The sequence below is a fragment of the Drosophila biarmipes genome, chromosome 3R, assembly GCF_025231255.1.
Source record: "Drosophila biarmipes strain raj3 chromosome 3R, RU_DBia_V1.1, whole genome shotgun sequence".
NCBI classification, from domain to species: Eukaryota; Metazoa; Arthropoda; class Insecta; order Diptera; family Drosophilidae; genus Drosophila; species Drosophila biarmipes.
In genome coordinates, this window is record NC_066616.1 from 21,929,076 (window position 1) to 21,957,002 (window position 27,927).

The following is a 27,927-nucleotide window of genomic DNA, read 5'->3' on the forward strand; positions in this document are numbered from 1 at the left end:
GTTATATATCTGCAAATGTTCAGATGGCAGTCTACGTTTTATAGGCTAACTGCTTTTCGTTCTCCGCCTTTGGCTGAGTTCACCTTTTTTCGCTTGATCAAACTATAAAAAAGAAGCATTGGAATAAAATTGGAAAACAGCTGCAGTCTAAATAGTGCAAAGGTTACGATGTTTACTGAACAGAAAAGAAAATTAAGTAACACAAAAATACAAAAGTTAAAAAAAATGTAAAATAAATAAATAACAAAATATAAGCATATAATGAAGTAAAGTAAATAAATAAAGAAAAAACATAAAAACATTTTAAAAATAAATAGTTACAAAAAAAATATATATTCTTATTTTTAAGTGTTAATAGTTACCTTTTTTGTTGTGTTACAATTCCTTTGTTCGACTGCTTGTTGAAATAATTTCAAGCAAACCAATTTAAACCGGAAGTCAGCTCGAAGTGGATGGTAATCGTTGGTTCGGCTAGTTCTGTTTTCACTACTTCTCTGTGGTTCTTTTTTTGTGGCCGACCAAGTTTCGCAATTAAAATGCCATTGAAGTGTTTGAGTTCTGCCAGCACTAATCCAGTAATCAGTTAATGAGCGAACCCCTTCCTTACCCTTCTGGGTTTCTGACAACCGGAATCCGCCTGATGGATGCGTGCTGAAATCGTCCTCAGATTGGCTGCCCCGCCCCTAATTGAACAGGTGTGTGCTCAGCGGATCTGATTCACTTAGGCGATTAATTAATCGCCAACAACAGCTGCACCTGGCCCGTCGATAATTGCAGGTTTTTTCACCATCTTTTGCAGTGCGAAATTTAATGAATTGCAATTGTCAAGTCGCCTGGTGGGGCATCAATAAAAATTGCTCCATTTTCGGTTTCATTTTCATTTTCCGACCACCAATCCCATTTCCATTTCCCATTCTCGTCGCCGCTTTCCCATTGCCATTTCCTTGGCGGCTTCTGCGTGTGCGGTGTGTGAAAAATGTAACAATAATTGAAATTTAATAGCCACGCCGACAGCCCGCAACCAAATGTCGTCAACTGCCAGCAAAAAACCGAAAAAAACGGCTGTAAGCCGCGTCGCAACGTCGTTTCCCCATCACCAGGACTTGGGTTTCTCCTCAGCATAAATGCATAAAGTGTGCTGGAAACGCGGGGAAGTCGTGGGTACCAGGAGCAAAAAATCGCATTCACTTTTACTATTATATTCATAGGCGAGCAAGTGGGGAACTTCTCTTAAAAAGGTGTCGACAACCTCATTTCCAATAAAAAGTTAAATTTTTAAAAATTATTTTTTTTTTAATATATATTTAAAATTAGATATGTCAATTGAACACAGTAGTTAGTTAGGTTATTTGCTTACAGACTGTACTTTTCTATCTAGTTACTATAGTTATCGGAAGCATATCGAAAATAGTGTGACCATATGTTTTTATGAACTTATTTTCTTGTTAAAAATGTTATATTTTTTATTTAATTATATTATTAATTTTATTTTAAAATAAATAAAAATAATATATTTTCCGAAAAATATATTATATAAATATTAGATGTATATCTAACTTAATCGATTGCTTATCCATACTTACTTATCCATATGGCATACACATCTTCTTCCGTAATGACCCCTAGAATTATATATACCCCAGCAATGATAGGTATCAAAATGCATACGTTGCTGACGTTGTCGTCATCGCCGTTGGCGGTTCATAAAAAGGAGCTGAAATAAAAGTGGGTCAAAAACTGTAAATGATATTTGTTCTACTTGGTTTAAGATGTTGTTGGACACACTCCCTTCGGAGCCCACCACCCTATGCACATCCCGCGACTCCGTTCACATATCGCATTGTGCTCTGGGAATGCATTTGGTAAAACGATTTGTTTGCCAAAGTTCAGGGAACATAGAGCAGGCAACAGGAAAAAAGGGGGACATTTGAACCATTAAAATGCTAAAATGATTCTCTTTGCTGGCACCAAGAATGAAGTGTAAAATTCAACACCAACCGAATCTCACACTCGACTGCCAGTGTCGTCAGAACGATGATGTCGAAGTCGATGAACTTTGTTTGCTGCTGTCGAGATACAGATACAAAATACGAGTGCAGATCGAGATACGGGATGATGATACTGAGAGGCTGAGAGAGCCGCCAGTCTGTGAAGGGCGATAATGTTCACTTGATCTGCCCAGACTCCGACTCCAGTGGGAAATTAGCATACATGTGCCAACTGGCGATCAGTTCACGAGGTGTACGAAAAACACATAAAACCAGAACCAGCCCAGTGCCCCCGAAAATACCGGAATTTCTATAATATAGGTGTTCCTTGTTTACTCGTCGGCTACCGAGAAGATCTACAAAAGTTCGGTTGCTGAGCTAACAGATAAGGCAAGCACATTATAAAGATAAAATTATTCGTCTGTCAACAAAGTCATTGTTCAAATAAAACAATATTATGCATACGAAGCTTGAAAAGAGTCCCTTTATCAACGAGGTAAAATAAAGAACGCGTTTTATGAACATGTGTGTTCAAATTATCCACTTAACCAGTCTAAATAGATTAATTTTTTTTCCGAACACAATATCTAACTTTTTAGCAAAGTGCGGCAATCTGCGGTTCTCTCAAAGCAAGTCCTATAAAAAGCTTTGAAAGTGTTAAATGATTCATCTACGATTTTAAATTCGCTGGAAAGGTTGTAAAAAGACCACTTTGTTTTCAACAACAATCAGGTCTGTAAATTTTCCACCTCGTTAAATTTTATTCCCGTTTCAATTTTTGCTTGAAAAAAAATAGGAAATTGAAAAATATTCATCAAACAGAAAATTAGCCGCCAATATTTAGGAAAAGCGAATTTCAAATTTTTAGGGCAACGGAAAGACTTTCCTCTTCTTTTTGCACACATAAATTCAAAGCAAAGATTTCGCGGAAAGCAAAGGCAAATAAAAACAAATCGGAATTTCCTGTTTAGGGCCTTTGGCTCCTGGCCAAAAACAAACTCATAATCATATTCATTAGGTTAATGATTATAACAGACATTAACATCATTGTCGGTGGTTGTCTGTGAATTTTCATACGCAAAACCAAATAAAGTTAGAAGCGAAATTTTAATGAAGATCCTAATTGGAGACCAACAAGTTACTCTCAGTGGGTATTTTAGCATTTCTAAACGGTTTGCCTAAGATTGAAATCTTAGGAAATACAAAACATTTTTTTTTTAAATAAATATTTTTAATTTTCATAACCATACACAAATTTTCAAATATTTTTTAAAACACTAATTTGCTTTAATATGAAAGATTAAAAGCTTTTAAAGAGAGTTTCATGTTCATCACATCAACATTTTGCCCATCTTGCCTCTTTCATCCATAATGAAATCATTAAGTGACCCACCTTAACCCCAAACCGCCGAAGGGCTTAGGCTCGAGCTAACTAATTCCTGTGTGGGCTGGGGATTTCGAACGGGGTCCCAGGAATGGGTCAGTCTGGGGCCTTCGGGGCTCTCTGTAAATCACATCAAAAAGGGGTCGGGTTCATTTCGGGCTTGCGTTGCCGCTTAATTTATGTGGTTTCACTTTGTTTGTTTTCCCGGTTATGTTTTTGTTTTTTTTTTCTCACCGGAAGTTTTTCTTTGACTTAATTTAATTAATGAACTGATGATTTTTGCCGGCTTAAAAGCATTTCACGCTTTGCTTTAAAAACAAATCGAAAGGCTTTTTTTATGTTAGACCAGAACTTGAACTCTTGCAATTAATCAGTTAAAATTGAATACAAAGTGTGACCTATAAAGTATCGATGTTTTTATTCTTAATTAGGATAATTAATTTAATGCAATGCATTTGTAATTAACTTAATTCATTTGTATACGTTACACGCGAATGTGACAGTAGTATAAATAAGCCTTTAGGTTTTACTGAATAAAAAAGTGGTCTTAATCTTGTTATTTGTCAGTACCTATACAAAAAAAGTCAATGAAATTAAGAAGATAAATTGGAAATTAAACTTGAAATAAAAGAATTAATAAAATTATAACAATAGTAAATAAAAACCACTTGGTTTGTCATAAAAAAATTAGGATGAAGAACCACCAACTGTTTTTTGGGACTTCTCGGAAATGCACCCATCTGCACACTTCCAATTTTAATTAAAGGAACCTTGTTATCAGAGTGTTTCATTAGGGTCACCGAGCCCAGTTTTCCGAGAAACCCATTAAATTTATGTTGAAATGCAATTAACTATCGATTTCTGATAAGAGTTTATGGAATGACAGCCGAAGTTCATCAGCCCTGTCGCTCCGACTAATTCAGCAATAACGAAGAGCGGCTGCAAATTAAGTAGTTTAATCATATGAAGTCAGTGGGGAGTAGTTGGACAACAGAGGAGATGCCACAGAGCAGCCACCCCTAGGAAGTATGACCGAAAACCAGAAGGGACGCTAACAGATGACCGGAGGTTGGTGGAGGTAAGGTGACAAAAACGAGGGAGTAACTCAAATAAAGAGGGTGGTACGCCCGTGGCCTTTGGACTCGGACAATACGTGCGAAAAATGCGGCGAAAAAGAAAAGCGAGGAAAAACTGTGGACAGCTGGTTGACAACCGAAAGCAATTGTTCGTCCTGATTAAGAGGGTGCTCCGGGTCCGGTCACTGGGTCTCCTTTCCCATTGATGAGGAGCGGAGCTGAAGGAGGCACACACCCACATCACAACGTGACTGGAGAAGTTCGAGCTGTGTGTGCAGTGCGGTTCACTTAGCCACGTGTTTTTCCCTGTGGTTTTTCCGCGAGAACCATGGTCTATCCCCGAACCCCCGAAAGTGCCGTGAAATCCCCGACCTCCGCCGGAAACACGCGCAGACAGAAAACGGATGTAATTAAGGATTTTGCGTGTGCCCAGTGCAAAATTTTGCAAAATTGTATGCTGTGGTGTGGTTGGAGTTCCCCGGGGCGAGAGAATTTTCCCCTAAAGAAGCACACTTCGAATAATCGTTTCTCATGTCCCGAAACACCCACCTCTCTGCTCCTCAGTGTTTGATTAGCCGAGCCGAGCCGAGAGTCGAGTCGAGTCGAGTCTGTCTTAATTGCTTTTGTTCGAAGGACAATCTGCAGGATGAGATGGCCCACTGATTTGCTTACCCTGGTAAATTACATGCATAGTTGCTCCACATCGCAGGTAGTGCTGAGCTAATTATGGAGCCGTAATGAGTTGGCTCCGAAAAAGGATAGCAGACCAAACCAAGCCAACACACACTGTGCTCTGAATGTAGAGCCCAAAATCTAGGGGTAGACCCAAGTTAAGCGCGCTAAACTAAATTAAAATTCCTCACCCATAGCCGAAACCCATTTCCTATGCGATCCCCAAACTAAACCAGAGGAAAATCCTCGCCTAAATTAATTTCGCACATAAAACATCCCGAAACCCGAAACATATTTTCTTTTCTTTCGGTTAGGCTGTATCCCATAAAGAATCACAAAATCAAGGCAAAACGAAACCAGAATTAATTTCCAAGTCTGTAAACCCATAAAAGGGGCAGCTGGAATCCCGAAAATCCTTTGAGCGGACTAAGGGATAGCCGAGAAAATTAACAATTTTTTGGCATCCAATGGGGAGGCAATATTTTAAACACTCTGAATAAAATTAAATCTAAGAAAAAAACTATTTTATTTTATATTAATTAAAACTATAAATTGGGAAACGAAAGATATTAAATATACGACTAAACTAGCAAAAAATGTAGTGTAATGATTGATTTCTATTTACAAAACTGCGCACCCACTAATTATCAGCAAATAAAATGAAGAAAGTAATGTAATTTGTCGAATGGCAGCCCAAAAAACTTATTGACCACAATTTGGTTGGAAAAACAAACCGCAGACCTCGTACACCAAGTCCCAAAAAAGGGACAGATGACAAGAAGGTCTAATAAAATAAAAATCAACAACATGCACATCATAAAATAAATAAACTATGGAGCGGGGGCCCCAACTTAGGGGGATGGATACCCGACGCGACTTGAATTTCTACGCAATTTAACTTTCTTCTATAACAACGGCAAGGGGAACTCTGCCAAAATTGGCATAATAAATGCGATAACAGCCACGGAGCTTCAGCAAACTTAAGCGGACCGAAAAAAAGTTTGGCTAACAAGCGTCTAACAAGTATATAAGTATGTACACTCGTGTATGTGGGCGCACACATAAATATAAATATGAATGGATTCCCTAAGTAGTATATCTTTGATGACATATAGAAAGGCACGACTGGCGACGAAACCAACTTTCGGCGAATATTAAACCAATAAAGGCCAAGATTTTGCTCTTCCTCTACGGCGGATGGCAGACTCTTAGCGGGTTCTTTGGGGCTTTTGCCGCAGTGGCCAAAAACTCATTTATCTGGCCGTATGATAACAACAGCTGAAGAAAGGAGCAGCAAACTGTCAGCAGCCATGACCAAGTCAGAGTAATTCCTAAAGCCTACAGAGATATAAAATTCTTTGGTGCCCTATAAAAAGAAATGTAGGTGAAATTTATTTTAGTTTTGTCAAGATTATCTAAAATATTTAATAGATCATGATAAAAAGAAAAATATAAAATAAAAAAATATAAAAATATAATATAATATAAATACAACTTTTAGTCTTATTTATTATATAAAATTATTATTTATTATTAAAATCAAATATCCTAGAAGTACAACCTACTCGAATACCCATTTTAATTTTATTCACTAGCTCATTCCTTCTTCATTTTGTTTTGGCATTTTATTTTGTTCCCTCAACATTTTGCACATCATATCGCACATAGTTACAGATTTTGTTGTTGCCTGTCCGCATTGTTATGGTCGCAGTACGTTCTATATGCACAATCTATATGTACAATACATATATTGGCAGGCGGGTATATAATGTAATCATGATTTTAAGCAGCTTTAATATTGTATTCCGCCCCTAACTTTTCCACCAGCACCCATTCTCGTAACCCCTAACAAGGCGTCTGGAAACGTTAAGAGGTTCGACATATAGGGGGAGAAAAAAAGGGGAGATACGAGGGGAGAATGCGAAGGAAAGTGGCAAATGGAGTGAGATTCGAGGGCCTTACAGGCATGAAATTTTTATTATTATGTTGAAAGTTTTTCTTTCGGCATTGACAACAACAGCAAAAGAGGGGGAGAAAGGAAACTTGGGCTCATGTTATTTTTGTGTTACTCGAGAAAGATGAACTGGTCAGCCGGCAGATGTGGAAAAAAACGCAGGAAAAAGAAAGGATGATATCCGAAAAAAATTTAAGAAAAAATCAGACAGTTTTTTTAAGGCTTATTCCCCACTCATCGTAATGTGGTGCATTTAATCTTTGATATGGCGTGTCCTCCACTTGCTGTGATTTTGCTTTGGTTTCATTTCCCTTCGTGTTTTGTTTTGATTTCCTCTTTTTCTGCTCGTCAAAATGTGACAACAAATTGCCTTTTGACGTGCTTAATGAGCGGCATTTCCCCCGCTTTCCCGCCGGGGCTCCCTTTCGCTTTTCCGGCTTAAGTTTTCACGAGAACTCTGGGATTCGTTATCGGGTTCTGGCATGAAAATCGTCTAATGGCAGGCCATTATAGCCAAAATAGCCATATAAAGTGACAGCTCTCTGATAAGCACGACGAGATCAAAGTTATTTTCCAGATACTAGAAAGTGAGTCATTGGGTATCAAGTGCCTAAAGTTGATTATATATATTTGAAATTTACTTTGCCTTTATGTTTGAAATTATAACAAATTTGAAAGAGAATTTATTTTCGTTCTACGAGTAGTAAACCCAGAAAGTTAAGTGAATTCCCCCATAATTCCCTTTATGGCCACACTTGCGTGCGAATTATTTCCTAATGCAATATTTTGGTCACATCTTGGCCTTTTAACAAGATTAAACATAATTTCAGCCAGCCACCCCTCAGTTTCCGTTGCGAACTTTCTTTTGATTGTGGGAAAAGTGACTTTTTAGGGCTTTCAACGAAAATGTACTCTCTTCCGACTGAATGCTTCGGTGCACAGATCAGGTGCAATTGCAGTCCAGTCGTCGACCGGTCGGAGCTCCTCCACTTAGCTCGCCCATTTATTTATTTATGATTTATTACGAAATTCTCTCAGCGACGTCATGTAGATGCCACAAAGTGCAAACAGGTAAATGGGTAAACAAGCGAGAGCGGACAGCACGAACTTATCTAAAATTCATTTTCCCTCTATCATTGATAATAATGCATTTGTTTTGGTCGCCAAACTGGCGGCTGGCACCAAAACGCAATTAAATGCCATCGCTTATCAAAAGGCAAATACTCAGTGTACAAATAGTTGGGCCAGATAAGCCGAGGGGAGCGAGTGACTCGTAAGCCTTGACATTATTTGCGTGAACGCATTTGACCAATAAAAATTTGCCACAAATTGATTTCTTTCAATCAAAACGTTGAATAAATTTCATTCAAGTCTGGGCTTTGGTCATTTATGATTTTTTTTCGGCCTTATTGGCTCTCACCTGCTTACTGGGTTTTTTTATAATTTCTGTTGTCAGGGAGCCACAATGTTATTTGTTTTGGGTTTTTTTTTTATCGTTTTTTCTTTATTAAATTGTTATGTAAGTTTGTTTGTTATGCGATAAAGGGTCTTAGATATATTTTAAAGGGATTTAAGGGATTTAAGCGTCAAAATATGTAAGGGCTTGCTAAAAATTATAGATAAAAAGTTAAAGTATTTAATAAATAATAGCAAACTACTTAAATTCAACCATATCTTTTTAAAAGAATTTTTATTTTTCCCCCAAAACCTTTATGAATTTGCCCCATTCTTTAAAATAACACGCACTCAATACATTATTCCCTTTAATTAAATGTAATGAAAAGTGTGTAATCGTTGTTAAGTGGCCATTTCCTCTTTCCCCTTAATTTCCTGCCCCTTTCCCTACAAACCTGTTCCACAAAATACTTATGATTGATGTGAAAAAGTCATTAAAGCGAAATTCCACATTTCGCTAATGGACCGATCAATTAAACTTACAATCCCATATTGATGGAACACAATAAGCTAATTACCTGGCAATCATACAAATTGTGTTAAATAATTAGCAAAAATTGTATACATGTGTACGCGTCTGTTTACGTCCATCGGGTGATAAGATAACAATTGATTGCAAAAAAAAAAACAAAAAAAAGAAAATGGAAGGAAACTCATTTGGCTGCAAAACAATGACTAAGAGCAAACAGAAAGCAGAGAGAGTGGGAGGGCCAGACACATAAAATAACATAAAAGTTGGCGTGACAGGAAAACACTCAGAAATCACTCGAGACATGGTTCCTGTATGAACGAGCAACCCCTTCTTCAAGGTGAAAATAGCCAGGATTAAATGCATGCCAGGGGCCAACTTAATTAGAGTGGAAAAGCCGCAGGAGGAGAAAACTCTACGAATGACAATGAATACATTCATAATGGCCAGGGAAAACCTCAAGTGGCAACAACACACGAAGCTAGCCACGTAAGGATCATTAATCAAATGTCCAGACAAGTGTAAAGTATGAAAGAAGCCCCCAGACGTCAACTGTTGAGAAGTCTTGAAAATAAAATGAAGTATACTCCTCGAAGGATCTGCGGAAGTACAGTGAAGTATAGCAGAAAGAGTAACTTATGAAGTATGCCAAATACAGTAAAGAAACATTACAATAGAGCAGGTCATCGAAATGCGGTATAGAAAAAAATATTTTAAATATTTAAGTGACATTAAAAGTTATAGTATATTATAGTATAAATTTTATATTTTGGTTCACTTTGTCGGTAGGCTACTGTACACTCCCTTGCCTTTGGCTGGCAACTCGAAGATGGCGCCTGGCGCTTCTGAACACGTACACTTTTGAAGGGCTTGGCTGCGCCGTAGGCCCAAACAACGCTCCTACTCCTCTGTTTTCTGTCCCCAACTAACTGTCCTATTCCTTGCCCTGTGGAGGAAAGTGCCACTTGAGGCACCTTTGGCTGTTGACAATAAACATTGCGATTTACCGACGACACCGAACCACGCAGAAAACTCAGACAACGCACTTTGTCAACCTGCGCGCGTTGTGGAAATGTTATGGCACTGCCGTGGGGGCGAAATTGTGATGGAAAATCTAATAAGCGCCTGTTGAAAACAATATTAAGCGTCTAGGGCCATGGAACCATGTCCTCCATTCTGCGATTCTCCGTGGCCGCTCCAAAAACAGTCGCCAACACGCACTGGAAATCTAGCCAGGGCCAGACTGTCAGATACGCACCGCACTGTTGACACGGATGACATTTTAGTGTCCCAGGTGTGATTAATTCCCCCATTGTTTGTGGTCGCACGCAATTTGCTACGCCACACTATAAAAAAATCGTTAAACATTCTTGAAATAAATAAAACATAAATAAAACATTTTGTACTATGAAAAATGCGAAGTATCTTACAGATACTTTTTTTCTGCTGTCCAAAAATGTTTTGCTAATGGAATTTCATTGTGCTGTTATGGTCCCTTAGCTATAAAAGATTTATGTGTGAAAATTGTTTAGTAATGAGAGATTAATTTGTGTTGCCTATGATCCCAAAAACCATTTAGAATAACACCAAAAATGAATATGTGAAATAGTTTTAGTAAACAATGGTATTTGGTGATAAGCTCCTAAAAACTATTTAGAAAAACTCAAAAAATGGGGGAAAATTGTGAACTTTAGAAATTTTATGTACCCTGTTTAACCTAAACATTTTCATATAATGCTTAGAGCGAACATGGTGTGTTGAGCAACTTTTATTATAACTCCCGGACTTTTTTAGTCTGCCAAACTTTTTAACACAATTTTCCAGTACAATTGTATTATTAAATTTACCTGTGTGACCACCTCCACATGCCAGCTTGCCACCCAACCTCCCCCTTTTTGTTGAATGCTCAATTAAATGCTATTTTAAGCAGCGTTGTTAGTTGTACTGCATGGCAGGTAATCATTATTTTAGCGCGTAATTACTAATTTCATGCAATTTGTGAGTGATGAGAGAGAGTGGAATTGTACCCAAGAATATATCATGTTCGTAATTCCAATTCCACACGGCCCACAATTTTCCCGCTGCACTTGAACTGCACAACCATGCTTCAGAGCTCACCTGTCGCAGTTACTTTGTGAAAATGGAAAATAATTAAACTAGGAATTAGTAGAGCGTAACGCGGCTTGGTCCAAACTCGACGAAACTGGCTTTTGCACCTTTTTGTCCCGACTTTTCATTTATCTGGGCCCGCATTTCCATCAGGTGTGTGTTGTGTGTGTTGTGTGTATGCTGTGTGTGTGTGTGGAAATAGGGGCAAGGTTGTTAGAGGTGTTGCCTTAATTAGATGCCCCTGTTTTGCTTTTGTCTTTGGCAAAATTGTATAGCTTTACTCAGGTCGCCCCCCATATTCATTATCTTTATCGCATTTCGTTTTTAAGTGCTGCAAATCCCCCTGAGAACATCTTAATTAATTGATTTTGAGAGAAACTTTGACAGCCTCGTGAGCCAGAAAAGGATTAGCCCGGCCCCATGAAAACATTTATGTTCAAACTTTATTAGACCATGAAAACACATTTTAAGCGCCATTAAGAATTAAATGTTGACAGCCTAAGACGGTCCTTGGGGTTTATTTTCAAGTGGTTTCAAACACGATTAGAGATGTTGCTGCTGGGCGTCAGAAGTTGTTGCTATTAGTGTTATTGTTGTCGGTCGTTTGCCGCAGCATCTGTGCAATTTCCCTTGGCCTTGGTAATAGCAATAATATGTTTTTCATTTGCTTGGTTCCCACACACAACAAAAATTAATTTTTTATTCGACTAAAGTTAAAAAAAATGTTGACCAAACTGATAATTTTCTTTCACCTTTTTTTGTATAACTTAGTCAAAAATGGTCCGAAAGCTAAAATACGCACTGTTTTGGACAGCCAGCAAGCTAGACAATTGATATCAGTCATTTTCTGACGGATTCCTAAAACTTGAAAATTTCTCAAATTTTGACTTTTTTTCCAAGGGGTAGCATCGCCTATTTTTTGACAAAAATTGATAAAAAATAAAATTTTTAGCTGTGAATGCCAATCGATTTGAAATTTTATTGCGAGTCCAACAAGGTATGACATTCCACTTTTGGACCACTACTTTTCTTGTTTCGGCCAAAATACTGATTCTTTTGGGTGAAAAAGTAAAACTTTGGTTTTTTGACCAAAACCGATAATTTTCCTTTGCCTTTTTTTTGTTAAACTTGGTCAAAAATGGTACGAAAGCTAAAATACGCACTGTTTTGGACAGCCAGCAAGCTAGGCAATTGATATCAGTCATTTTCTGACGGATTCCTAAAACTTGAAAATTTCTCAAATTTTGACTTTTTTTCCAAGGGGTAGCATCGCCTATTTTTTGACAAAAATTGATAAAAAATAAAATTTTTAGCTGTGAATGCCAATCGATTTGAAATTTTATTGCGAGTCCAACAAGGTATGACATTCCACTTTTGGACCACTACTTTTCTTGTTTCGGCCAAAATACTGATTCTTTTGGGTGAAAAAGTAAAACTTTGGTTTTTTGACCAAAACCGATAATTTTCCTTTGCCTTTTTTTTGTTAAACTTGGTCAAAAATGGTACGAAAGCTAAAATACGCACTGTTTTGGACAGCCAGCAAGCTAGGCAATTGATATCAGTCATTTTCTGACGGATTCCTAAAACTTGAAAATTTCTCAAATTTTGACTTTTTTTCCAAGGGGTAGCATCGCCTATTTTTTGACAAAAATTGATAAAAAATAAAATTTTTAGGTGTGAATGCCAATCGATTTGAAATTTTATTGCGAGTCCAACAAGGTATGACATTCCACTTTTGGACCATTACTTTTCTTGTTTCGGCCAAAATACTGATTCTTTTGGGTGAAAAATTAAGACTTTGTTTTTTGGCCAAACCTAAAAATTTTCTTTTGCCTTTTTTTTTTTTTAAGTTGGTCAAAAATAGTCCGATAGATATATAATTGATCACAGTCACTTTGAAATGTAATATATTAATTTTTTCTGGTGTAGAAGTGGGAAGTGTCGCCCAGCAACAGCAACAGTATTGGAAACATTAGCAACATGTGCCGCTAATTGCCGCTTCCACTGTGGCTGCAGCATTTTATGATGTTGTCGCTAACTGTGCCAGACCATCTTTATAGGAACTGTTACTGCCACATCGCCATTGCAATTGCAATTGCTGTTGCTGGCACGTGTTGCTGGCGTCGATGTTGCTGCTGCAAATGCTGTTGCTGCTGTCGCCAAATTCAATTGCATGCGACATGCTCTCTGCTCGCCACGCGTTCTAATTTCCCAGCTGCACTCGCACTTAAGCTCATTGCCCCGCATTTCATGGTTTTTGTTGCTGGCCCCACTTTTAATTGATTTCACCGTTCGGAAACACCTCTCAATCGGCCATCCGATTCGAATTGGGAATTGCAGCTGGCAGTTAATGCAGCTGCAATTGGAATCGCCGACGCGTTCTGCTCGGCTCTGCACTTGATTAGTTGCCACCGTTTGACGCTCTTCCTGTCATGGCCTCTAAATTTGGCCAATTTCAGAGTAGTTGATTGGTTTTCGGGATTAGCTTTGCAATACTTTCGATTGAGCCAGGAGCAGAGAGTGTGCAGCAGAACTATAATTAGAAGGGGGATAGAACTTGGGCAGCCTAAATGCAGGGACTTAGGACGACCTTCTGCAGGATTGAAAACCTTTTGTTCTGGGAACCGACCTGAGCATTCAATACCATGATTAACCTTCATGGTTCTTAAGTTCCAGCAAGATAATTTACTTAAGTTGATTTTCTCATAATTAATCCAAGTCAAACAAAACTAGATAAACAATGCCAGTTGACTTTCGATTATTTGCAATTAAATTAGGAAAACCTCTCATTGTGCAAACATTTGCAGAGCAATTAAATACTATTTACTTACCATGCCATTCATTCTGTTTATTTGCAGGTACGAGTGTTTTATTTTTGCCATTTGATTTCCCACCATACCTCCTGCCCCTGCGTAAGTCGAACAATACTTAACATCTCTCTGCCATTTGGGCAAATAAATAATAAAATTTTATTCTGGAGATATTTTCAACTGACAAGGCGGCAACAAAAGACAGTGCTTGAATATGCAAACAAAAATGTACAAAAAATATTTCTACGGCCTCGATATGTGTATGCGATTCTGAGTTGAATAAATAACATTTGCTGTGTATGCGAGTGTGCTGGTTGGGAAATATGCTTACACTTTGGGTATTTCAAATTTGACTTTTGATAGCCAGCCAATGGTCTCTTTGTGAACTTGACACACAATCGAAAGCGCCACACTTGTCCATTATGAAATTGCAACAGAGCTGCTGTATACCCTTTCAAAAAGTATATTAACTTTAGTAAAATTGCTATCAAATTAGATAAAGTTTAAAAATGATCCTCTAACCCTATCATCAGTAACTATTGACTTGTAATTTCAAAAAACCCAAACACATTTAATTTATATGTAATTAATGATGTTTAGGCTTCCGTAACTTTGTAATTCAAAATTCAGTAAATTAAAATTTTGTTCCCGAGGGCATTTAAAATGCAGTCCGGAATTTATGTAAATAGCGCCTCACTCGATTTCGTTTCATTAACCCCCTCGCAGTGGAGTATTCAAATTTCCGATTGCAAACGTGTGAAAAGAGTCCGTTGAGAATGCGGTGAATCAGCTGAGTCCAGCAAAGGCAGTAGTTTTAGAGTCCAGCTGTTGGACAAAATGCGGAATGTGTTCTCGTTTGCATATTAAATGATGCAACAGATGTGTCATCCCAGGGAGTAGGGAGTTATACGGAATAATTGCATAGATAAAAGCCACGTTTTATAAATATATGCTGATTGAGTGTACTCCTAAATCCATTTCTAACAGCGATTTAGATTATTTAAATTTAAAACTTAAGCAGCTCACTCGAGAAATTTTCAAAATTGAATTATGATACCCAGCAACATACTTTGCCCTTCCCACGCAGCTGTTTTACCAAATTATATGGAGAATACACAAGAGCTTACATATTTATGACACCGTCTTAGCCAGCAGACAAAACACACTTCACCCGAATCGATTACAAAGGTCTGGGATTTATGCGTTTTGAAAGTCCCCAGAATGAAGCGATTCCAAAGGCGAAACGGTGGCTAGCTGCTGCCTCTTGAAAACTCGAGCTGCCTAACTAATCTCCATAACAAACACACAAAAGATAAGTTTTTGGTGCGCCGGCCTCTGGAGGTGCTAAAAATATGTAGTTCAAGTCCAAAGCGTCGGACAATCTATTATACATCAGGCCGGCGCACAACACACCCATTTCTTGGTTGACAAAATTGAAAACAAATTTAAATGTTAATGTGTGGAGCTCCCAATTTAATATATTCCACAATGCGACGCCGCCTTGGAGATTAATGGAAAGCCAAGCCGGTTCCCCAAGGAGCGTCCGTTTTGTTTGTATTCATTTTCCAGTATCAAAGGCGAGTGCTTAGCACTCGTGGCATTATACAGATACATCTGACTTGCTGCATGCAATTTGCATATAATAATTCATATAAATAGAAATTTCAAGTAGCTCCATGCCAGCAGCTACACTCGTGATTGGAAAATTGATCATGCGGCACGGAGCAGAACGGAAAGCAGATAGTGGATTTCATTATATTACCACGTAATAAATTAATCAAATGTATTATTTACTTCATTCAGAATGCTAATTAATTAAATAAAGTGCTTAATCTATAACCAAATAGGCAACCAAAAAGTAAACTTAAAAAAGAACTCGTATTTCAAGTACCGAAAAAGAAATCAAATAATCCCAAATTCATGGTCAGACCTTCAATATCAATTGACTGGCAGCGTTTTCATGGTCCACCACTGTATTTAATCGATGTTGCGTTCGATAAAACGCACTGTGGCGCCTGTGTGGGTGCACACTGTAAACAAAGCAGCAGTTAGACTGCATCTTTTAGCCTTTAAAGGCATTTGTTTTTGTTTTCTTTTTGGGTCATCCGACCAAAAGCACAAAAAGGGCTAAAATCAAATATAGTAGCAGCCATGTGAATGGGGCAGCAGACCAGAAGGAGATGGCTATAGGAAAAGTGAAAGAGAAGGATAGAGGAACCCCTTTGGAACCCATTGAACTGTGCACCCAAGCGCCGGCATTGATGTGGAATTAATAAAGCGTAGCCCCACGCTTAGAACAAACAAAAAGGAGGAAACTACACACACATGTAGCTGGCACAAACCTATACGATATGTGGGGGCTGCAAAGAGATTCCGAATGGAGAAAGTGAAAAGAGAAAGATAGTGGCATAATTGCAGTCCGCGGCGCGACGGTTCAGCTGCAGTTTTGGTTTTTCCGCAGACAGCCCCTGAGCCTGGATGCTATAAAAGCGATTTATTAATGTCAGCCAGACAAGTGCCTGCTGGCGTCAGTGGGTGCGGAGCCAGGGCCCCAGGCGGAGTGGATCCGGAGCACGGAGTGACTGCAACTGCATCTGCATCAGCATCAGTATCAGCTGCACCACCAGCGGCGGAGTACTAAGAGTACTGTGGTTGCGCGGCCCACCAACAGAGGCTTGCATAATGGCATTAATCATTTTAATTAGCCACAGAGATTAAAAAATATCCCAAAACATGATTAATTAACTAAAAAACTGTTTCCAAACAGAAATTGAAATAAATGTTTAATATTATATTAATTGATGCAACAGATATTTATAAAATGTTTTAAATTAGAAATATTTTTGAAGCCTTTTTATGGACAATGTTTCTTAACAATTTTTCCAGATTGCAATTTTCACTTTCACTCTAACACTTTGAGCGTTAAAAAAGTTATTTACCACAAGTTTATTTTCCTCAATAGAAATGCATAAAACACATGCACATGAAAACCAACACACTAAAGTGGAAGTTATAGGTTCGATCGATTTTTTTTAAATTAAAAAGCCATTTATAATCTTACCCTTTTCATAATACTTTGTCCCACTGTGCCGGGTATCAGGCATGTTTGTAATAATGTTGCTAGTGATGAGCATCGGATCATGTTGCTGCTGCCGCTGATGTTGATGTTGTTGTTGTGGCGGCGACTGCAGCGGCAGATGTTCACCCCGTCTCCCTCTGGCAGCCGCAGTCCATCTCTTTCGCTCTGCGTGTGTGTGGGGGACTGGTGTGTTCGAGTCGTGGACAAAGTGATTCATTCATTCGCCTGGCAACTGCTCGCAGCCAGGCCAACATTAATGTTGATTACATGCCGACAGTTTGTACATAGACTTGTCATTTGCACCATAAACGGCAGAAGAGGCCCACCTCACCTCGCCGGCTCGCATATCAGCCACACTGAAGAAAGCGGAGTTCTGAAATGCAGAATTAATTGGAAATTAAAAAAAAAATTTTCTAAATAGAAATGCATTTTATTTAAGTATTTGTCAGTACTAAAATCTGTATCAGATTCTAAAAATACCTGATTAGGATTTCAAAAATTGTATACTATATTAAACAAATTTTTTTCCCAAAATTTTGAAGACATTTTTTGAAATATTTATTTTGACATTTGAGGAGGCATTGTTTTGTTAATTTAAGACACTAAAAAGATAAATCTTTGTTAACATATATATATAATATAATATAATATAATATAATATAATATAATATAATATAATATAATATAATATAATATAATATAATATAATATAATATTATTTCCTGTTTTTGTTTTTCTTAGTGTACCCGAATATACAGAAGCAGCCAATTGTCAAGTTCTGGTAATATTGTCTTTCTTCCTTCTCCTTATCTTTTTTCGGTTTTATTAAATTGTTGCACTGAGTGAGATACTTGATTTGGGGGAACTCGCACTGGAGTGCGGTAATTTCTTTTGTGCAATTATTTATTTAGCTCGCACTCTCCTGACACCCACTCCCTGAGTTGCTTATTTTTTTGGGGTACGTCCCCCCCTTGTTTGTTTGCTTTGTTGCCGCAGGAGTTTTGTTTCTTATCTGTGTGGTGTTTGGTAATTATTCTAATTATTCTGGAACCGTTATGGGAAGATGTGGTGTGTCAATTGGGAACTGGGAACCATCCCCCCTCCCCCCTTTCTGTGCGTTACGCTTGGTTAACCCTTTTGCAACAGCATCAAAGGCCGCCGAGATGTATCTCTGAGATACTTGAGAGTGCCTTTCAGCCGAGTTGAGTGCAATCGAAAAGTTTGCATCGTTTCAATTGCATAGTTTTGCCCCCTCCACTGGTATTAATTAACCAAAGCAGAACCAAGTTGATCCAGTTGCTGAGTGGCGAGCGCAATGCAGGTACTCCAGTGCCATTAACAGACCGAAAATAAAGTTTTCCCCAAAGTTCGGCTATGGCCAAATGCATTACCGAGCTGGAAGTGGGAGATGCATTTAATTTGCCGGTAGAATTTCGAAACTTATCTTTGAAAATCATCCAAATTAATAAGGTTGTCTAGCTAAATAACGTTAACTTAAACTTTTTAAAGATATTTTGAAAAAATATTTCATTAGTTAAGTGGGGTAAAATGTATTTATTAATGAGAACAAAACCATTTTTGACATAAGAAATGAAAATCGTAGCACAGCAAAGAAAAGCATAAATCTTAAATGAGTAATGTAATCTTTGAAACAAAAAGCAGCGGAAGCGGAAAAAACCCTTGATATGGGTTAAACAACAGGAAAAACCAAATCAAATTAACGATGTTTTGGGGACCCAACCACAGAACGCATATTTCACGCCAAACAGAAGGAACGACCCAAATTCTGCCGTTTAGTGTAAGGGGAAAAAAAATCACGAAAATTATGTGAAAAATGTGCAATTTCATGTTGAACCCGTTTTTCCTTTCTACCCTAGTGGATTTAGCCCTTGAGCCTGGATATCCAATTCTCAGCGCTCCACTCACCATTCTTTATACGCCTTTTTCGGGTTTCTGTTTCATATTTCTAGTCATACAGTTGAGTGAATTTGACAAATTGTAAAATGGCCCACAACCGAAAAATCCAAGGACTACCAGCGAAAACATCAAGGCGAATAACATGAAAGTTTTTCCACATACATATTATGAAGGACATGTTATACAGTGTATACTAATGATTATTAATGTTCCTAAGGATTTGCCGAAAAGTTCTCGTTTCGCATTTTCTTCGTTCGCCCCGAGGGTTTTTCGAGTTAAATTGTCTGAGAGATGAGCCTGTTGCCCCTTCATGTGTTTTGGACCGAAAAGTGTCGTGTAATTGAATAGAAATTTAATTCAGTACTGGATAAAAAAGGTTAATGGTGGGTTGGGAATTTTTATAAAATATATAACCAACTAGTTCAAGTACGCAAATGGTATAAATACTAGGGACATTTAAGCAATTAAATTAAAGTTCTGCACCAACAATTTTTTGTTGATTCGACTGCTCTTATTGGAAAATAATGCAAATGGGAAATGACTTTGTTTACTACAAATTACGCGTAACTGCACGCATAATTATTTGCTAATTAAATCACTATTTCGCAGTGTCGATTGCGGAACCGCGAAAACAGTGCAATAAAAATTTGTAAAATAATACAGATAAAACAAACAAATGTGTGTTTGCTCTATGATAGGTTTTAACAGATTCGCACAGTTTATTGCACAATTAAATGTCCACAAAATGGCCAAATTCGAATTCACAAATTTATGACGATCAATTTTTAATTGTCAACAACAACAAAGCCGACCTATTTATAATTGCTGCCTAATGAAAATTGACCCGAAATAAAATTATAAATGCAATTTTCCAGGCTGCGATAAAATAACCTGAAATCTGGGTGTGAAGGCTACCGAAAAATCCGATAGTAAAAATAAATGTGCGACACTTGAAAATAGAATTGCGAATAAAAAATGTATGACAAAGAATTAATGAGGGTTTCTCATGAAAATATATAGATAAGGTATGAGGGAATTCAAGGTTATTAGAGAATAATAATTAGTTGTTAAATATAATGCTATATTGTCACTGATATATTTTAAATGTAGTTTAAATTATGAGGAAGCAAAACCCAAAAAAGGGAACATTAATAAATGCTTATCGGATTTGCTTTGTTGGACTTTGAAAACGGGTGGCTTTTCCTCTGTTAAACTTGACGGAGAACTAAACTAGTTGTGCTTTTAAATTGATAAACTTTAGTCTGATGACACGAGATTCTGTGCCATTTCTTTGCATTCCCCAACTGCGGAGTGTAATTACTAACAAAATCAAGAAACTTTCCCTCTGCATTTGGCCAGCTAATGATTGTTTGATAAGCTCTCCCGGCCAGAAGGGGATCGCAAGGAAGGAAAAGGGAGCACTGCTGTTCGTAGGAACAAAATGCGGTGGATTATTTATAAATAAAGTGGGGTATAGAGGGGAAAGGACTTGATGAAGGACCCTGAATGGCGGAGCAACGAGGCATAAATAAATAAAACAAAAAGCCGGGGAAAGTGCCGAACAAGTTGCACTTGTCGTCGTCCATTGGCCATTGGCCATCCGTCTCGTCCTTTTATCCTCACTCGCTGCTGGTTTATGTATATCTTATATATGTATCTTTTTTAAGGCTATCCTGCTGTGCAGATATGCAAGTTGCATGACAAAAGTTTCACAATTAAAACGGCAACACAGCTACATTTTAAAGAGAGACTTGTGGCTGGCGCGTTAAATTTTATATGCCGGCCGAGTGAAATTCATAGCCAAAGTCTATTTTATAGCTGCAACAGAGGTTTTCCCCCCTCAAACCCTCATCGGCAACTGCCCAGTGCCCTTTTCCGGAAAAGTTTGCCATTTTTCTTGTTGGCTTTTTATGTTTTTGTTTTACAGCCCTCTCTTCTTCTTTTTTTTTTTTGTCTGGTGGCAAGCCGGAAGTTGTTAGCATGAAATCTGATTTGGGGAGGCAACGACGGGGAATTTCTGGCTTTTTGGATTTCGTGCATTGTGTCGGCTTAGCATAGCAGTCGTAGGAAAGTTAAGGGCTCGCAGATAGTTGAATGAACTGTGAAAGGGTTTGGTTGATTTGCTCAGCGCAAAGTTGGCGAAACTTTATGATCGTCTAAATAATAAAATGTCTAGATAAATTTGGTTGATTGTTAAACTTCACAGAAACAACATTTAAACTCAGTTTTGATTTAATGTTGACTTTAAGTGCGGTAACGAATAATATACACACGTAGTTAAAATATTCCCAAAGCTGTTAAATTGGTTTTGGCATGCCACAACTTATTTAAACTTTTGACATCTCTTGAACAACAATTGTCAAAGCATCAACATTTTGTGGTTTTTAGAGGAGACCCAAAGCACAAAGTTATTAACACTTAGCATACATTTAACCCTATGACTTTGGGGCATTGCAAAAGCTCTGGAAATGGTTTTTAATGACCACAGAAATAAAACTTTCAAATACTCCTATGACGATTACACAAAATATCTCAACAAAACAAAAAGAAAAGTTTTTCAGAGACCTCAGCAAGGGGTTTAATTAAAAGTGACCCGCTTTATGTACTGCTCTTTTCTTGACATCAAAAATTGCTCCCTAGAGTAAAAACACATTATTTAAATGGTAGTTTTAGTATCTGGAATTCTTAAGTATTAAACTTAGGAGAATCATGGAGAAGGGTTTGCCCAACAACATACGTTTTTTCTTTAACATATTTGAATAAATATGAAATAAATTCTTCTGCACCATTAAATGCCTAAACTTTAAAAGTTCATTAAAAATACTAGTTTCATGCTTCAATAATTTTATTTATCGATTCCATATTAACAGCGTGAACCGATTTCGATAAAGCTTTGCCACCTCAATGACCGCAAATTAGAACTTTAATAAAATCGAAATGGTTTTGATGGAATAGCTTCACATGAAATGTTCATGGACATTTGCATAGGTAGAGATTTATGCCTGAATTTTAAGTCCTTTATGCCCACCGCAGTGCAACTGGCTGCCATTCGCAAACTAATATGAAATGCAACAATTCAGTTGCCTAAAGCCTGCCCACCGGGGGCGTGGCAATGCCAGGCTAAATATTTCACGCTTTATGATTTTTACATGTCGAATTCTGAAGGGGAAAATAGTGCGGGCTTATATTTGGTTTATTTTATATGCTCAAATTTGCAGGCCGCAAAGCACGGAAAGTGCAGTAGATCATGTTTGCAAACTAATAAAACTAATGGGCTTAGTAGTAAAAAGAGTAAGGATGCCTCACAGTTATACTTTTTGGTATTTTCCCAGCTTGGGTGACTTCTATATTTTCCAGCTAAACAATTAATTAACAAAAATATACATAAAAGAACTTAATGTAGTAAATGTTGATAAGATAAGAGCATTTAGCTCTCTGGCTCTCTTTTTCCATCATCATCAGATTGTTGACGCTATAAATAGGGTAATGAAAATAATAATGAATATGTTAGATAAGCATATATTTATTTTAGGAGTATATTTCTTGGAACTTTAATACTAGATGGTATCTGTGTGTTGATTTTGATAATCTCATTTTTTTCTAGTACCTACTCTTTAGTATTTATTCGTATGTGTCACTTTGTCAACTTGTATTTGTAATTATACATGATAATGAATATGTTAGACAAGCATTTATTTATTTTAATTAATCACTGAGTATATTTCTTGGAACTTTGATACTAGATTGTATCTGTGTTTGTAATTACACATTCCTGAAAAGGCAAGTCTCTGTTTGGTATATACTTGATTCAGGCAATAAAAATGGGTTGTAATTGTATAGTCCAAGAAAATCCTCTAAGACTGTATGAAAACCAATTCTAGAAAACTGCACAAGAGCATTTAATGAAATTAAACTTCAAGAACAAATGCACATAAAATATGCTGCGAATAAGAGCGCGAAATGAAAACAAAAGAAACTAATTTGCATGTAAATGAGTCCCAATTTGAGTGAGGAATTTTTTAATTACGCCGAAAACGAAGGCTACCGGTTTGCAATGCTTAACTCACTTACATTTGTATCTGAAGAAGGACATGCCGCAGGCGGGATCAGCACAATTATGTAAGTCAACATACAAACATTGCACATTCAGATAGATATTGGTTGTTGCTGCTGCTTGGGCCGCTTGTCAAGTCAATTGCGTAATTAACATTCGTAAGCTCTTGCAGGCAACTCGAACCCCCGGCACTACTCAACCTAATTGAAATTTTGGACTAAAGCCAAATAGACGCAACTACCAGTCAAACTGTTTGGCCCTTTGAATGGGCCTCTCTAGTGGGAGTGGAAGTATCTGAAAATCATAATTTTACTATACCAGGGAGTTTGGTCGGATTTGGTTCTCAACCCAGATTCCCTGTCATTATCATATGCTATTTCAACAGGGCCAAGCATTCGAACCGAACCCTCTTCACTTGGCAAGAAAGCAGCATCCTCATCATCATCTTTGTTATTATATTGGTTCTTGCTCGGTCTCAATATGTGCTCAATGCCCATCTTCAAGTGTGCCTAATGAGCATTTATAATTCATGAAATGTTACATTCACAATTCATGTCGCATTCTGTGAAATTCATATTTACTATGCCTCTAATTGAATTGATGCAAATTTTCCCGGCAATCCGTATTAATTGCTTGTTAATTTTGAATTTCAGATATTGTCAACTGCTTATAACGCGTCAGTTAATAAATATAAAATCACTTAATGCTTGACTACCTTTCTCTTTGCAGGTAAAGCAAATTTAAGTGAAGATATCAGGTATAATAGCTAGGAAAATTAGATAAAAATAAAGCATGGCGGCCAATATGTATTTTTAATAACCTCTGGACGAGAGTAAGTACAATTAAATTCTTTAAAATTGAAAAAGCAGTTGAAAGTACTAAAATTATTTTATCAGAAAAAAATTTATCAAAATATAATTCTCAAAGGTGCACTTTACATATTTAATAATTATTTTTAATGGATGCGAATTTGCAGTTGTAACCAAACGTTGTGCTACAGTCACGCTCAAAAGTGCTTAGTGGCTTCGTGATAATTTTTAGCCCAGTTCAACTCAATTGGTTTTCCCTGTGGTAATTACTAAAAAATCTAAACCACACTTCGTGTTCGAGAGATTTTCTAGCAGGGAAAAGGAGGCGAATGATAAATATTTCGATTAGCGTTCAATTGAGTGCACATAACTGTAGACGAACCTGCAAAACGGGCAACTGTCAGAGTGGGAAAACTGTTAATTGAATTGCTCTAGAAAATCAAAGCCTATCCAGGTTCATTAGGGAAGAAGTCGAGCGTCGACAACTCGGTAAACATCGATGAGTAAAGGCAGCAGTGCACTAAAAAAACTCTTTATCAAAAATATATAATTAGATCATGAATAATACCAATTTTCCTAGAATTAAAATATATACATTTTTTAGTGAGATTAAAACTTCCTGACTAAATAATTTATAGAAATACATTTTTTCCACCCACTTATAACACTTGTGTTTTTTTTAGTGCATCAATCCCTAGCTGAAATTCGAATTCAGCTTTCAGATTGCCTTTCATTAGCACTGTGTAAATTCGTTGGGCAAAGCCCGTGTATCTGCGTAACTGTATTTGGTATCTTGTATCTGTTAATTGCTCCGATTACCGCACTCGTTTGCATGTCAAGAAAAAGTTCAGTAAACCCATGCATGTCATCTTCACATAATAACAATTATATTATAATTTATTATATAATTTATATATAGGTATTCTCGGTATTGATAGCACAGAATCTCTCCGGTCTTATCATTTCGACCTGTTCCACCTTACCCTCAATCTTTGTAAATCCCAAAAGCAAACAGATAAGGTCCCAGTGTTTTCTTTATAATTAATATATAACTTGTAGAGTTTCCAGCTGTTACAGCTGCATCTGTTTCCCTTTTTGTTTATACAGTAATTGCAGTGTTTTGTTTGCATTTTATTACCTGTCATTAAATGTAGATTTTAATTTTGAAATGAATTTTTTACATTTACACAAGCGCACTGCACTAATTTCACCCCCTCATCATCATTATGGAGAGCGATACAATTGATTATCAGCAATTATTCGAAATTCTGTGTTTGTTTCGACCGCCCAGCTTACCCCTCGAAATCGCGGAGAGAAATTCCCCCAGCTAAGTGATAAGCCAAACGCGTTCTCAGGCGGTTCAGTTGTGTTTAGACCTTGTGCTTAGCCGGTTCAACTTTTAAGAGTGAGCTTCAGTTCGAGTGCAACTGTGCGGGTACGTCAAGTATTTTTATCGGATTGTTTACATTTTTTAGTGAAATACTTTTGAAAAAATCTAGCGTTTATTTCCTTTGCTTTAACTATAAAGATGGCAATTCGCCAACTTGTTATGAAAATATCCGTACAAAGAAACACATTCGGAGTTTTCTCATTATTTTTAAACGATAACATTTTTGAAAAGTAAACACGCCGCGTCACATTGAATTCCCCAATGAATACGAATCATACAAGTTAATCCCCAAGATCACAGGGGAATATCAATGCATTTCGAGAACTCATTTATTTTATTATCTCTTTTCTTGGAATTAATATTTGCTCTACACATTTTATTTCGCATAAATATTTGAACTCATTTCGAATTACCACATTTGAGTAAAATACATTTGTGCTATAGTCAACAAGCAATAAATCAAAGTTAATTCGATTAGCAGCCTTGAAGAGGATCGCCCACTTGATAGCCAAATAAAATGTGTGGAGTGTTTGAAGACTATAATGCTATATTTATTAACTGTAGCTAAGTCTTCCGCTTGATAATATCTTGTCTTGACAGAAAATCACTCGCCATGACGTAAATAATTTATATATAAATACAGAAACCAACTTAGCTTCCGCTTGAGACACGTGCCACTCGACAATCACTTGCAGAAATCTTCAAACCCATTTTTCAGCACTCAAGGTCAGCTTTGGTGTTATATTTTTAGCCATCGAGATAGATTTCGGTGTACATACTCGTATATTTAATTTCGCTTTACATTCGATGCGCTACAGCGGGGCAGACCAATAAATAGAAGACACCAATTAAGTGTTTCAAGAAGTGAACGGACCATGAAGCACTTTTCAATGTCAACACCAAGAGGAAAATGCTCATATAGCTGTATCTTTAGCCGCAACCAACTCAACCGAAAGGTCAGCCGAGTCTGCTGCGGACTCAGTCAATTGAATTGTGTAACTTGAAATGTTTAAGTATAATTAAAGCAGGCCCAAGGCAGCGACCAGCGATGCCGAAGATTGAAGCCCCAAGAGATCGCTTTTGAAGTTTGCATTTCGAGTGGAGTGAGTGATGAGTGTGCGGAGTGGGGCCAGCTGACTTGGCTCACCAGTGAGCTTTGATCTTTTACTACAGTCTGACTAACAACAGACTTGACGGCCTACAGAGAGAATGAGTTTATGGCAACTCGTCAAAGACAGTATGTGATTTTAACGAAGTTTCAAAAGAACTACTAAAAGAGGTACTACTAAAAGAAGAACTACTAAAAGAACCAATTACTTACTTCTTTTCATATTGATTAGACCTACAAAATAATCAGAGTTTTTTAGACGTGACATTATAAGTAATGAAAATAAAACCCTGACATCAACATAGTTTCCAATGAAAATCTCAAATTTTAAACGCAAAAACACTTCCACATTAATAAACATTAGTTTGAACCTATTTCCATATGACCTGTTTTTGTTAGATTTTCACCCATTTTCTCTAGTTTTTCCTGTGCCCTTTTTTTCCTCTTTTTTGTAAACGCCCTGAAACGAGCATGTGAAACGGCATCTTCTCCAACACTCTTGAGTTCCAAGTCCTGTTCAAGTTCTCTGCTGCAGCATAATTTTCAATTGCTTTGGAAAAGCCAGAGCCTTCAGTTCAATTCGATTCGATTTTTGCCCAATCCACCGCAAACTGGCAGGTGAGAGTAAGAGAAGAGGTGGGCATAGGAAAATGGGGAAATTTTCCATTGAAATCTATCCTGCACTGATTTTGCTGCACAAATGAGCAGACCTCGATGTGTCTGAGTTGTCATCTGGGATGGTTGTCAAATCGATGCGATGCAAAAATCTATTTTTGCCCGAACAAGGAGGTGAAAAACATTTCTATCTCTCCGGTTTTCGGTCAGAATATTTAATTAGGACAACTGACTTGACTTTGATTTCGGGCTCTGCTATTTTGTGAGTCAAAAATGTGATAAACTCGTTGAAGTTTAATTGTTGGCAAATGGTTTTGCATACTAAACACTGGGAACTTGGGGTTTTCTCAGCAGTTGTAAAGAATACAAACGAATGAACACTGTAGTAAGGTGTTAATATGGCTTTTATCTCAATAAAGAAAAGAGACATGCTGGTAGCCCAAAGGGAGATACTTCTGATGCAAAATGTTCGTTTAAAACATACCACAATAAAGTACCTTGTTGGTTCAACAGTTCCCTGCAATTATCATAACCTAATTGATTTTGTTAATCAATTAAAACCTTTATTTATGATAATTTAAAAAAACGTTAAGTTTGCCGCAAAAATAAATCATAATTATGGTGCATTTTCTACCCACTTACAAACCAAAAAGCCCTGGAAACACAACTCCTGTCACCCTCAAAACAGTCAGAAAAGGCAATTTCGCATAAAAGCCGCAAACAGATGAAACCAACAGGGAAAAAGCCAAAAATAAAAGCCAGAAATGAGAGGAAGGCCAAATCCAGCCACAGATTTATCCCACAGGCAGGCAGGCATATGAAAAATAATGCGTGCCATACCAATTTCGGTGCAGTTCTACCAGAAACTTTAAACCTTGTCCCCTAAAAGTGCAGAGAAAAAAGCTTAAAGATAAATATAAATAATGTGTATAGATTCAAATAATTGTAAATCTTTAAAGGAATTTAACGAACATGGAAATCATAGCTATTTAAATATATCAACCGATGAGTATTATTAACCTAATCCTACATTTTACC

At 37.2% G+C, this 27,927-nt stretch overlaps 1 protein-coding gene across 6 annotated transcripts in view; it reads left to right on the forward strand.

The window, feature by feature from the left end:
- LOC108026116 (furin-like protease 1) overlaps positions 1–27,927 on the forward strand; it is a 143,037-nt gene that overhangs the window by 13,934 nt on the left and 101,176 nt on the right. Inside the window, exon 1 of one of the 6 annotated variants that reach the window (XM_050888882.1) lies at positions 23,697–23,799. The exons of 3 other annotated variants lie outside the window; for them this stretch is intronic. The gene's annotated coding sequence lies outside the window, so the exon portion shown is untranslated. Of the gene's footprint in view, positions 1–23,696; positions 23,800–25,129; positions 25,212–27,927 lie in introns of those variants that run through there. 2 more of the 6 variants (XM_044091041.2, XM_050888883.1) reach the window with 2 other exon arrangements.